Consider the following 15,051-nt stretch of genomic DNA (forward strand, 5'->3'; position numbering starts at 1 on the left):
TATGCAGAGCTCCTCATGCCATTCCCGGTGGATTTCCTATCACAACACATTATACACTTTCTACCTCTCACCTCATCCTAAATCCATCTCTCATACACACTCACACTTAAAATGCACACACACACACACACACATGCACACATACACACACACTGTGCTGTCCATTGCTGTGCTCTGCAGCTGAGTAACAGTCTGAGACAGAGTGTGGTGGGAGGTTTGGATGCTATCCCAGTGTTTGTTGGAGAGAAGGCCAGTAGTGGAGTGATGCCGAGAGCCTTAACGGACCCACTCTACATGACTCCCACATGACATCCTCTTAATGTTTTACGCACTGAGCGCAGAATATGAAAGCTCTGTGGTTATACTTTAATGCAACGAGGAATACATTTAAAAGGAAGCCTGGCTACTTAAGAGTTTGGTTTTGGTTACATATTCATTTCAGAGAAGCCCCAAAGTAACGTACATCATTTACAGGCATGGTAATAATTCAATATTAAGGTATATCAACTTTAGTTTTATCACTGTTCACAGCAGTGTATATCATCACCATCAATGTCATTTTATTGTAAGCAGTTTTACATTTATTTTCCATTACTGCGACATCAGTGTTGGAAATAGAACCTGGCTGATACAGGATAGAAATACTGAGAGTTACAAAGATAGAGACAGAACATTTTTGATAAGAACTCAATGAATTATTCTTTAAAGACCCCCTCCATGCATGTAGGAAGATATATGAAAACTATTCTGCTCGGAACGATAATGTGTGTCTGATATGGTTTACTCAGAAAAAGTAAGTATAATTACCACAGTTAAATGGCTTCTACTTTCTCTCCCTCATTAAAAAAACCAAGAATCTATAAATATATTTAAAAATAATAATAATAATTTAATCTCAGAGGTTGGACACAAGATGTCTCCTACTTCACTGAAAAGTCCATTTTCACCCACTTGAAGCTTCAAGATTCCACAACACACTTATTGGAATATTGGACCACAATTGGCAAACTAGTTGTGATGTTACATGCTCATTTAGCCATTCACTTAAAATCTGATCTTCAATCAGCACAGAGAAACGTCCTACTTTACACTTTAAGAAGTGTGCAAATACTTGTACATGCATAGGGTTAGCTGCCAGAAATCACTGACATGTGGTGTGTAAACATTTGTTCCACGTCCGCAAGTCCAGAGATCGGTTCCTCTTCATATCTTGGAACATACAGTACATATGTGTGACCCTGAGGAGGACGCAGTGAATGACAAGAAGAAAGGTACAGAGGATTATGACAACTGCACAAGCTTCACTCTCTGTACCACAGTCTATGAACGGCTTGCAAGTCTGTCTCCCACCTCATCAGAACCTGGTTGTTTGAAGAGCGTACGGTGGCCAGTAAAGCTGAAATTGGATGAGACAATACATAAAAAATGGTGAAAGGTGAAAAAGTGGGGCATAAAACTTTTTGTTTTAGAAGACTCAAAGGGCTGCACAGTGAATTTAGGAAGAGCCAAAACAGTCAGTGAGAGAGGACTGTCATTTGATGCTATCGTGTCACTGGTAAACCACTTTTCTTGACATTGCTGCCACAAAAAAACTATATCCTGCACAAGTGAGCAACCTATGATGCACGAGGCTTTCCAGGAGCGCCTCTCTGCTGAGCTTGTGTGGAGAGTCCCTGGACCTCTCAGAAGTACCTCAAGAGATGCAGAAGTACTATCGCACACTTGTAGTAATTGCAACCATTAAGGATCCTTCCAAGAAGACCATAGAGGGGTGCAAAAAGAGCAAGCTGTGTGGGAGAAAGACACCATGCATGTGTAAGGTTTGCAGAATGCCCCTATGTACCATGACTACCACAACACCTTTGCATATCTTAAAATCAAAAAAATGTACATGGTTCAGATTATGTTAGTTGTGTTTTATTCATGTTTCTACATTAAGAATGATTTTGGGTCAAGATGTTTTTTTGAGTTATACTATTTCAATCCCTTTACCTATGACTATTGTTTATTGACTTACATAACCTGTTAGCTGAGGTTGTATAGATTATAGGGATATGAAGCATTTGAAGATATGACATCAAATAAGCAAAAATACCAATGTACACACTGGTGGACTATTTCTATTGCAGAGTTCAAAGGGTTAAAAAGGTGCAGAATTCCACCTTTTATTATATTTCTATTACCACTACACTATGCTTTGGGGGTTATTCCCTTAAGCAATATCTGTAGCATTGTGACTTATGGAATTATTGATGGTTTTATAATGGAACAACCCTGTAACTTACCTGTGAGACAATAAGGTGGGGGCTGGGCATTGGAACTGGGCCAAGGCGCCCTCTACACCTCTGAACCCAAATCTACACCCTTGCTGTTGCCAACATACTGTATATTCACATATATCTGTCATAAAAGCTCAATTCAGAAAAGTATTCCTCATGATATTGATTTCAGCCCATTCTTAGTCCTACCTGAACTAAACTGCAGTTCCACAACTAACCAGTAATGTCTCCTTTCCATCACCGTGTGGATGGAACACTATCACATCTATCACTCCCAGTGTGGGTTGTGTGAGCTCTCCTAGCCACCATAGCTGTCATCCTAATATGATGGATTTTGATGAAATGCCTCCCACAATATTAGGAAGAGGTACTGGAGCTGTCAAGGGTCATACACAGTAGGTGCCCAGCTGAATTATCTGCTGCCTTCAGTCTACTTTAACTAGTATTACAACTGTTTTAAAAAATTCAAATTTATGTTGATGAATCTTGTCGGCGAGTGGCCAACCGTTGGCACACACGTACTAACCCTTTTATTATTTCAGTAGTTAATTCTCAGACAGAGGAAGACAGAAGGGGTTTGCTTGGTGTTGGGGAGAGTCACTAAACCTGAGGGCAGATCTGGGGGTTAACATGAGGATCCCAACTCTGACAGGGTGTCAATACAAAGCAATTTACGGGACCCCATGAAGAATCGACCCCCTAGATAACAGGCAATTTCTCTGCTCTGCTGGTCACCGTGGCCCGCAGAAGACCAAATCAGAGCAGAGGGAGGTAAGCAGAGACAGAGAGAGAGAGAGAAAGAAGTGAGGGGATGTGATTAGAACCATACACTATATAGTATCAACACATACAGTGATGCTTTGGATACTGCTACATACTGTGTACACTCAAGTTTTAGCACACATGTGGACAGAGAGCAGACACAATGACTTGCATGTCCACATATTTCTGCATACACATACACCAGCTTCCACACCCACACGGAGCATTTCCTCCAACACAGCTGAAATGGATGCGGCACAGGAGAGGGAGGATGTGAAAGCAGTGTTAGGCTGTGGATAAGAGACAGAACCAGATGGAGAAAAGGAGAGAAAATTAAACAGAGTGGAAAGAAAATAGATACTGAAAGTTGAATGAATAATTTATTAAAAGATGACACAGACAAAGGCAACACAGATGAGAGTGCTTTTTTAAAATAAAAACCTTAACAATCACAAGTATGTGGACACCCCAGATCACACAACACATAGTACCACACAGTGGTGCAACAGTTTGGAGAAGACCCTTTGTTGGTTCAACATGAAGATGCCCCTGTGCTAGTGGTGTGTATCTCTCCATCTGTTTTAGTTGAATTCATTGGAAATGCAGTGAGAGATGGGAAATCTGGTTAGAGACAATAGTGTGACACGCAAGAAAGGTCTGCAGCTGGAGCCTGTTTCATTAAAGACATTTGCAAACACTGTTTACATGCAGATTGTGAACTTGCTAACTGCAGAAACATTTCTGAATCCTACAGTCCTGTTGCATGGTCATGCAAGGGCAACAAGTATGGGGCTGCATTTGATAAGATGTCAAAATCAACTGGAAGGTAAATGATTTTTCATTGCAAATCACATTTTGTATGTTGCAACTTTGGTGTTAGGGCCCCTGGAATAGAACCCTGAAAGTTGCATTCATGTGGTATGCATCTTAACCAGCAGACTACTGAGCCTCTATCAGGTTGGAAAGGTTGCTTTGGAAATGTAATGTTACAGATTACTAGTTACCTTATTTAAAATGTAATAAGTAAACTATTTCAGTTACTTTATCAAAGTAATGTAACTTATTACATGCAATTACCGGTACTTTTTGATTACTAATGTTTCTGTTAGGGTAAGTGTTCCCATTAAGCATCAAAATCTAAGTCCAGCTGTTTCCTCCCTCTCTCTTTCATGGATACTGACATGATTTATAAGGGAGATCATTTCTTATAAAGCAACATTTATCTCTCATTTAAAATGTATTCATTAGTTCATGTAGATTTTGGAATATAAAATAAAGATATTTGATGAAAAAAGTCAAAAGTCTAGCATGAGCTTAACTGGTACTGTGACACCATTTAATCCAATGTGTGCTCCAAATAAGCCCACGTCATGATTTATTGACTAAATATTTTGAAAAAATTGATTTCAAAGTAACATGTTAAATATTAAAACATGAGAAAATCTTAAAAGGTCTGAGTTTAGATGTAACCTCCTTTGTAATCATCAACATTTTCATAAGTAACTGTAATTTAATGATATTTTTTCTCAGTAACTGTAACAGATTATACTTACTGCCCAACACTGGCCTCCACAGATTTTAACAGTGCAATCCATGTAAAGCTGATTTGAATGATTTTTTAAAAATAATTAAAGGGGGACTAAAATGACATCTTTTCATCAATTTAATTTCAAATAATGAGTCAGAAATACCCAAGATGTTGTCGTCTGCTACACAATAGTAAAAAAAGGCTGTGATACACCAGATAACTTTTTAGCCAGTCTCTAAAGTAAAGAGAATGGATTTTTCATTAAAATGCTGCTGATGGCGTGTTGTTTACCTCAGTTCCTTAGTCAGTGTCAGCCTTCTGAATTTGTTATTTTCAGGAGCACTGTATGGGTGCATGTCCCAGTAAACAAAACAGCACACAGTTCAGCTCAGCTCAGCACACTTACTATCCAAGAGAAGTTTAGGGGCCAGTTAGAGGTAGACCTGCTAGGTCTATGAATAAATGTTTTTACCAGGTTGGTGTGGAAGGATTTGAGTGACCTGCAAAGAGGCCCAATCTCAACCCCATCCAACCCCTTCGGGATGAACTGGAAAACCAAATGCGAGCCAGGTTTTATTATCCAACATCAGTTTCCTGCATCACTTATGCTCCTGTAGCTGACTGGCAGTAAATCACAACTTCTCATATATAAATATAAAATGTATGTGTGTTTAAAGATCATTCTTTTGAGGACTTCAGAGCATGAAAGTCAAGACTCTGAGATGACACAACAAGGGGGTGTGTGGAGGAGAGACAGAAGAAAATGTGAGATCCGACGTAAGAAGTCGAAGACAGACAATGGAAAGAGAAAGAGAACGCAACCTAAACAGAGCAGAGGCAGAAAAGAAAGAGTTAAAGAACACAGCAATTCCTCTTCTGACATCATCAAATGCTGCATGAAACAGTGCCAGGCATATCAAATGAAAAGTAAAGTATTCTGGGTGAAATCAGAAGTTCAGCTGCTGCCAAGGGTGAACATCTGAACTCTGAGAGGTGAAGGAACGCTGCCAAAGATCCTCCGATTCAGAGCCGGTCAATCAAGCAGCGAGTAATGGTGACTGACAGCGCTAACCTCCAGTTCTTTTTCCCTTGTTTGTATTTCATTGTTTCTTCTACTAAAAGGTACACATGCCCTGTGTTTGACATTTCCCTGCTTAAAACAATACGTCTTTTTGATTTCTATATTTTCATGTATTTCCTGTATGGCATTCTTCTTAACTGAAATAGGCTGGTTCATTTTTCTTGCTCTATAGCATTAAATCCCCACTATGTGTTAGTATGGGTTGACAGGGTTGTTGACCGATTATTAACTCTACAAGATGCTGAGATTCATGGCATTTGAAATTCAAATTTATCACCCATACTCTGTTTTGCAGCAAAAAAGAACAAGTCTAAGAGTCTAGAGCCATGCTAGCTGTACTATGAGGCTGCACTTAGTAAACATTGTATCCCTGTGCATGTTCACATTCTTAATTTACAGTGTAGTTCTTTTGAAATGGTGCTCAATTTTAGCACTAAAAACAACAACAGCTGAGACCAATGGGAATATGGTTATGGTTTAAAGTATTTGGTCCTAAATGAAAGGATTGGGTTAGGGTTAGGGTTAGGGGTTAGGTAACAAACTCAAATGTTAAACCTACAGTGTGCAAGTTTTACATATGAATAAATGTGCATTAAATTCAAGCCCTCGCCCAATGCGTTCACCCAATAATGATTAAGCCTATCACCATCAGATAAATCTCTCTGCATTTAACAATATGTGGAATTTTTAAGTCTCATGTCGGGGGCAACATTCCCACGCTGCCCATTTGCCCGTTAACCATCCGGCTCTTCTAGACGTTCCAAATATTATTGGACTAAGTTGATCAAATTCTGATAGTAAAATGTCATTTCTCAGGGATTGTGTGACACTCAAAGCAATTCATCCACCATTTCAGAGCCGCAGCAGTAGGTTACAGCTAGTGGTGTACTGGCCATCAGGCATACGGGGACACATCCGGGTGGGCCAGTGGATTAACAATGTGTTTTAACACTCTCCTGGCCCAAAAACGTATCATTTTGTATCGGCTCTCTCTGTGTGCCTGTCATTTAGAGTGAGCATGAGAGCGTGCTGCCTCACCGCTAGGAGGGGGAGACAAAAGTCCCGTGCTCCAGCTTTAACCTAATCATTGCACAAGAGGAAAAGTAAGGGGATTAACAATGTGTCTCTGCAATTTAGTGGAAAATTATTCAATAGTTTGGATGTTTCAGTCTGGACCAAGGTGGTGGGCCAACTGACAGATTGGCCTTACCATCCCTAAAACTATACTGCTAGCAAAATGAATGGTCAAAAGTGCCAATAAGTAATACTGCATATATTTTATGTGTTTTGGCTGCCATTCTATCATCGGTGCAGCCAGTCCATTGCCCCTAGCTTCAATATGTTGCTCACATGCCTAAAATTACACTGGTCGATCTCAAGTCAAGGTAACTTTCATATCTGATAAAACAACTCCATAGTTCGTTAACTTCAGCAATACCACCAGCATAAATTTAGTAGCTTGAATCGGGCCTAATCTGGTGGTAGGATGGTTATCTTGAAGTCAAAATGAAGCAACTCAGTGTTGTATCAATGTTTCTTTATGTCTGACGTGCAAATACAACATACTCACAGATGACCCTCCATCTGGAGGAGTAGGCTTGTTGTCTTTTCCTTTTTCATCGACCACACATTAACTAAAACAGCCTGATCTCACAGAAAATACATGACCGGGGCACTACTTCTTCACACAGAATTCCATGGTGGGGACACGTAATGGGAGCAGAGAGGGAGACTGGTTTGGTGATGGAAGGGCCGGATGGCAGGTGTAGGGACACATGGCACCAAATTAAATAAAAAGGTCTCTTCTGGTTGGTTGGGTGGGTATTGGGATGGTGGCAGTGTGTGAGACTCTTCAGGTTTTTCAGGGTTGAGCCTTGTCCAAGCTAAACATGGACATGGAACATACAAACACAATATCTAATATTCAATTAGGCTGAAGTACAAAAAAGGCAACATCTGATCAACCCAAGCAGGTAGCTCCAGCTCTGAAAAATGAAGCCTATGGTAAGTCACTTAAACATGCATTTTCTCTAACATGTTTTTCTGTAAAGAATAGCTCAGTACAATGTGAGTGAGTGGTTGAGGGAAAGAGAGAGGGAGCTTGCTGTATTCACACCAAATCAGCTGTTGCTGTGAAAATGCCAATCCTCCAATTCATTTTTATGAAGGCAGTGTGTTAAGGCTGCAGGGGTTTTGTTTTTCCATAACTTATGTGAGGTCAGGCAAACTTAAAGAGGAACAGAAAATAGGAATGTCTGACAGCAGCAAACGCAGCGGTTTTCTGCTGAATTTGTAGCTTTTTAATGTTAATTTTACAGTTCAACAAAAAGTTTTTAGATGTCTCTAAATCCATCTTTCTTACAGCCCAGATTCCCTTCTGTCCTCAATCAGACTGTTAACATGAAATTGATATTATTAATGAGCACCTCTGTGTTGGCTGTAGATGTGTCACCCATATGGAAGTAAATCTGTGCCATCTGCTTTTGAATGTGAATTTTTAGCACTGAATTTTTTTGCATCGAATTTCAAACACTGAATTTTTTTTTCATTGAAATCAGACTTTGAATTTTAAAAGCCGTTGAATTTCAAGAACTGCATTTTTTCTTCCTCTGAATTTTTTCTAATGTTTACAAAAATTCAGTGTCAAAAATTCAGTGTCTCAAATTCAGTTCGCTCCGTTTGTCCTGTGACCCCCGACACAGGAAGGCGGTGAAGATATGCGGTTAAGCCCACTCAGCTATGTCAGCTACCGCAGACGATGGCGCTTCGGTGAGTAAACGGAGCGTAACTTGATTGGCTGGATGGTGAACGATTTGATTCAGGGATCGATTGCTTCTGTTTAGTTACCCGGATGTTGACTCTGAATTTGAGACACTGAATTTTTTGCGACATTGAATTTTTTTACACTGAATTTTTGAAAAAAAAATTCAGTGTTTGAAATTCGATGCAAAAAAATTCAGTGCTAAAAATTCAAATTCAAAAGCAGATGGCACAGATTTACTTCCATACACCCACCTTCAACCCCAGCAAATCGGAATATGAACAATGAATAACGCAATTTTCCTGAAGTCCCATCTTTACCTGGTGTTAATGGCCCTTGCTGGGAATGTAAGACAGTATACAGCGGTCTATGAAATATTGTGTAATCCTGAATGAATGGAAGAACCTGCCGTTGCATGGTTTAAACGTCAACAGGATGTTTTCTAACAAAATAAAAGTACATTTTTAAAAATGCAGCTGGAGATCCCTAGCTTAGCTTCAACACACTACCAGTGTCCTGATTTTTTTGCAGCATTGCTTTGGTTTTGAGTGCCCCTGGCAACCTCTTGGGTGGATATCCAATTAGCAGCAAGGGCTTCAGGCCGAGGGTATGCAACTCATCAAGCTGGGAAAATAATTATTAAAGAGATATTTTAGATAAATTATCTATACACAAAACTGTAGTTTGCAGCTGAATTTATGCAGCTGAATTTATTAAGCTTGCCCTAAAATAACATGAAAGCTACAAAAGAAATCATCTACACTAATATCCTGGCACTATGACAAAAGCAATAATTTGTACATCATTTTTGGATAGATAAATGAGAGAGTTTAAACATTGGAGTTTCAACTTCCAAGACATGGTAGTTAACAAAACATTTGAAAAAAAGTAGTTCAAAAACCATGAACCATGAGTTATATTCTCATTAATGATACATTGATACTGTGAATGTGAGGCAATATACACCAATTCATTTATTAGCCTATGTCAAAGTAATAAAACATTTGTTACACTTATGGTGAATGAGATCATTTTGTAAACATACCAGAATGGCAGCATCATCCAATATGTGGGATTTTGTGTTGTTTTTTTTTCCACTGACGACAACCACTGTTTCTCCATACTATGGAATTTTCTTTTGTGGAGTCTCACATTTCTGGGCTGTGGATGATTGCAAAAGTTGCACATTGTAGAGCCCACAATCTATTTTAATCTTGCAATGTGGGCAAGTTTTTTTTATGGATCCTCCAGCCATTTTTTTGTAAGGATTTCTGTGTGGAGACAAAAACTAGATACAAACAAAACAAAAAAATAAAAGATTTATATATTAGAAAACAATATTAAACCTCACCCACTATGTGACGTTGTTAAACTGGGGAATCTGTGCACCCACCACGAAAGAGCCTCCCCATTAGCAAGCAGTTGTTAGCTGCTTCAGTTAGCCAGCCCTCAGTAGCTGCTGTAAGCTAACCAATATAACTCCTGCTCTCCCCCAGGAAGTCTAACTTTATTGAACATTTATTAAACATTTGTTATATTTCCATCAAAGAAAATATATTGAGATAATCATTATTATCATTTTATCACCCAGCCCTAGTTTGGAAAAGGCAAGCAAGGTGATACAAAGGCTGAATAAAGGGTGTTTAGTATTGACAAGTAAGCATGCAGAGAAGCTGAATGAAGGAAAGCAGCAGATGGATATAACATTACCCTGGGACACACATATTTGCTTTGCTATACAAGTAAAGACCTCCAATTAGATGCATTTATTCATTCAAACATTTCTGAAGTAGTAATTACAAAGCTTTCAGCTGTCCATCTTTGGTCTAAAGCATACTTCACCATAATTCTTCACAATCTTAAATTAATCTCTTAAATCTTTTATCTTGACCCTGGACTCAGATCATTCCCCCAAATAAATGTTCACATTTATTGGACGATGCTTATTCAAGAGTGCGTGCACACACACACACACACACACACACACACACACACACACACACACTCTGACAGACGTAGGTACAACTGTCAGAGGTATTTTTTCATCTCCCTCTTGTTTGATCCTACTCCTTCTTCACCTGCTCATTTACTTTCTGCAACTCTCTCATCTCTGTTTCTGTCTCTGAACCATAAATGTATGAAACAGAGCAGGAGTAGCCAGGTGAATACACTATGACTTGACTTGGTTGCCATGGAAACACAGGTAGCAACTCTCAAGGTGATGCATTTAGAATTGTGCCAGGGACACTCACACACATAAAATGTGCTTTTGCTGTTTTTGTAATGAAAAAGTGACTGGCTGCCATTCATTTCCTGACCTTTACCTCATGCAAATCCTGGATTAATTAATATAAAATATGTATATAATAATTTATATATAATATCTGACAGTTATGTTCATATTGTTAAAGTGGTTTTCCAACACTGGGTGATCTTACAGCTATACCATTTTAAATTTAATTTCAAATACATGCACTCTATTACTTATTACAATAACATAATCATCAATGTCATTTTTTCTTCCAGGGGTATCCTTCTGATCACTTGAAAATGATTGTAGGAAGCTTCATAATTAATTTTTATGTCCTACTCTGTGGTAGGAGTGTTTTATAGTGGCATGGTTCAAGTGATGGCAATATCCTGATCCTGATTAAAATATCTCAGCAACTGTTGATTGGATTGCCATGAAATTGTGTACAGACACTGCAAGGTTGGCCGAGTGGCTAAGGTTCAAACACACTTTTGCAGTCCAGGTATATTTATGTATTAGTGGAAACTGACAGTCCTGTCCTGCCCTGTTGCAATATGTACAGTGCAGGCCTGGCAGAAAAATAAAGAAATACAATGAAGAAATAACTAAATGCAAAATCTGTGAAAAGGCTCAGCTCTTCACCAGGCAATGCCCCTTTATTGCTTTGGCCCCCAGCTCTCCACACTGGTTTGTCTTTGTTTCAAGGTATGACCACAACTGAAAAAACTCAGGGACTCCAGCCTGTTCCTTTGTATCAACTACTAAGAGACATTAGTTAGTATGCGATAATTCTCCCACAGGATACAGGACACATGTTGACTGTGAAATACATATGCTAATCACTCATGCTAATCGCTAGCACAAAACACTAATACTTCCAGCACATACACATATCCTGGCCATACATTCAAATTCATATCGTATGTGACCCCAAACCAATGTCCACAAAACTTACAGGTTTCAGTCTATCTTGTCACCATAACAGTTTTACTCTACTTTTTTTACCTTTCGAACAGACAAAGAGTTGTCATCATGTTTTTTATGTCATTGTTGCTCTAGCTCAGCTTGCAGAGTCCTGACAGCCAGAATGTACTTTTGATTCAAGGGCTACTTTTTTCTGACTGAGTCATGGTCAAAGTTTGCTGACTAGATATCAGTTCTCACAGCCTCTGGGAACAGTGTGTGTCTATCACAGGGTTAGCCCAAAGGCAATTTTAGGGGGTGGCCTGGGGTGGGTTGTTGACAGCAAGAAAACATAGAAAATCGCCAGATTTACCCTTTAAGCACAGCCTTATAAAACCACTACCATGTCTGTAGACTCTTACACACTGATTCGGACAGGATTAAAATTACAGAGGCCGGTGGGTAATAGAACATTCTCTGTACTCTATAATTTAACTCATTTTTAAATGATGTTGCATTTTAGCCAACATAACTCACAGAAGGCAGCCTGTAAGATAACAAACACAATCAACAGAACTAATACCTACCTGTGGTTGACATTACAATAGTTTATTTTATGATATTACAGGGTCACAGAAAACATTAGAAACATTTTTGACCACTTTCGTTTTCACACTGAGCTGATAAAAGGCATTAGAGGGAAAATCAGCTGTTACTCCTAAAACACCTCCACTTTAAAATACAAGGACCTTGCTCCAGACGGGATTTAAATTACAGGGGGTGAGCAAGTTCACAGAAAAAAACCAGTAGGTAATTGGAGCTCTAATTACCCACAAACACACTCCGGACTGAATTAAAATCACTGACCGACACAGGTTCACTGTTAAAATCACCCCACCTCCTCTAAACATATATATCCAGTCCAAACTGGACTACTGGACAAACAGGCTACTCAACTTGAAGTGTTTCTAGTCACTTGCTTAACTATCAGTACAATTCCAACGATAATTCCTTATGCTGTAGACTTTAACTACGTATCTTTTTGGTTAATAAAGCTGCTGAGACAGCTTTTTTTATTTCAATATATAACCATGCATTATTTCTGAAAAGGGATTTCAACATATCTAACCATATCATATCAAAACACTTTTTTTCCCTCCCCATGTGTAATTGTCTATGATCATGTGGTGACCCACCATCTATACTGAAACAAGTACTACACTAAGCTATTATCTCTCAAGTAAATTAGAGATTATACTGCTATAAGAAAGGAATACAGACAGCAAATAAAATGATAATCAAATACTTAATTTAGTCTGCAATTTTCATCACTTCACGGAGATTTAACAAGGCCTGATTACAGCAGCGTGCCTAAATTGTTGCTATCAAAAACACATCATGTCAAAGATTTATAGTTACATTCATGCATGTAAATGTAATTACATACATTTCTGGATTCATTTTCGGAAAAAAAAGAAACATTTACTCGAGATAAATAGTTGTTAAAATCCCATAAAGGAAAACTGAGTTGAACATAAACCTGGGATGACAAAAGTTTAAACACTCTCTCCTTCCTTTAGAAGCATAATTCTCTCCATTCAGACCAATACAGTGATACTGAGCCAAATAAGCACCTGTGGTTGTCGTATCAACCCTCTCCCATCTCCCCTCTCTCATTTGTTTTCTCCTCTTTCCTGTTATCCATCTTTTTTTATAGCTTATAAGATCCCTCACAGTCAGTATTTGCAGTTTAATCCAGTCTTGATGTATGGCTCATTAATAAGGTGAGGTACAGATATTGGATTAAGAGCAGATTAAAGATGATTAATGCTGCATAATGAGGACTAATCTGGTGCTCCTCTGTACCACTCTGTGTTTTCATATGTTTTTTGCTCTGCCCCTCCTCGCCGGCTGAGTCATCTGCTCCTATACAGCTGCTGAAATATACATGAGATGTTGGTTTACCGAAATGAAGAAGATCTGCTAGAAAAGAGGGTGTTTAAACAAGAAGGTTTGTGTCTCCTAAATCCAGCAGGGGGGTTAAATTATTAGCACTTGTCAGTCCATTACACACACATACACTCAAACACAGACATCTACTCACTCAGATATGCTAAGAGTTGAGAGTCCTTCAACACACACTAACACACATAAACACACATTGCAACGGCACAATGTGATACTGGTAGAAGACACACACATTGAGATACACAAACTGTGCCCTTGAACAGTGCAAGGAGAGGGGGAAGGTCACAGGCAATCATCAAGGGGTCCTCTGAGGCCTCCCAGCATCCGGGACGCCACCTTTGGGAGTCCCATTCCTTCACCACTGCTTCTTTTCTCCCCCTCTTTTCTGTCTTTTTCCCCTCTGTGTCCCTGCCCTCCTCTTTTCTTATACTCTATCCTCTTTTCTCTCTCTGTACGACCAATTATTTCTCCCCCTCCAAATTACCACACAGTCTTTTAAGGGGCTGCTTGTGGCCTAACAAACTATTATAGTGACAGCAAACTATTACTGGCTTTGAATAATGACTGGTATGCTGGAATCCTGACAATAAATCTTTTTATTATGCTGTTGGTTTTCATGATGTCATTATATGAGGCACAGTTTCAATAACAACACACCCAAAAAAACTTTCAGCTTTGGCCATTTGTTAGCTGAAAGGATGGTGACGGGTGATGCAATCATTTGCCATTTGGAAAATTAATACAAGTCAATATACGAGATTAAAGAGCAAACATAAGTGACAAGTCATGGACAGTACATGTAAATGGTGCACATTTCTCCTTTGATTTATTCAACATGGCGCAAAAGCCAAAATGAACAATGTCTGCTCTTTCCTGTAAAGCTCACAGTCATATGCACTATGACTGTTACTGTAGGTAAGGCTGAAGATGCCTGAAACCAATATAGGAAGTTTATAGGAGGTGGATGATGGGCAAAAAAGGGACGCTAGAGAGTATATTCATGTTCAGTCTCCTATGAATAGTCAACATTACTTTAATATACCTAAACGTATCCTTTTCTAAGTACAACACAATTTTAAATGCCTAAATATGAAAGGGGTTATATACATTATAATAAAGTTGCTCTTTATTCTACAGATTTTGACCCCTTCAGACTTCTTTCCTTCTCCATATATATTGGAAGATGTGCCCTGGCACTCTAGTTGCCGAAACTCAACATTTAAAGTAGATAAGAAGATTGAAACCTCTCTTTGTCTTAATCGGATGTAGTCAAGGATGGGGTCATAAGGGAATGAATGTGAACAGAATTGGAAATCGGATTGTGACTGGCCGACTTGATTGGTTTTGCTTTTTCTGAGGTGGAAGATGAGTGTGTCAGGAGGGTGGACTGATATGTCAGATATCAGTGATGGGTCGTAGTAAGAAGAGGAAGTGGTGAACTCAGAACAGCGCAGAAAGCCGAAGAATGCTAGGAGGAACATGGATTCTAAAACCTTATCTGTATACGGAGATAGGTAG

Source organism: Scomber japonicus, chromosome 4, assembly GCF_027409825.1.
Source record: "Scomber japonicus isolate fScoJap1 chromosome 4, fScoJap1.pri, whole genome shotgun sequence".
Lineage (NCBI taxonomy): Eukaryota > Metazoa > Chordata > Actinopteri > Scombriformes > Scombridae > Scomber > Scomber japonicus.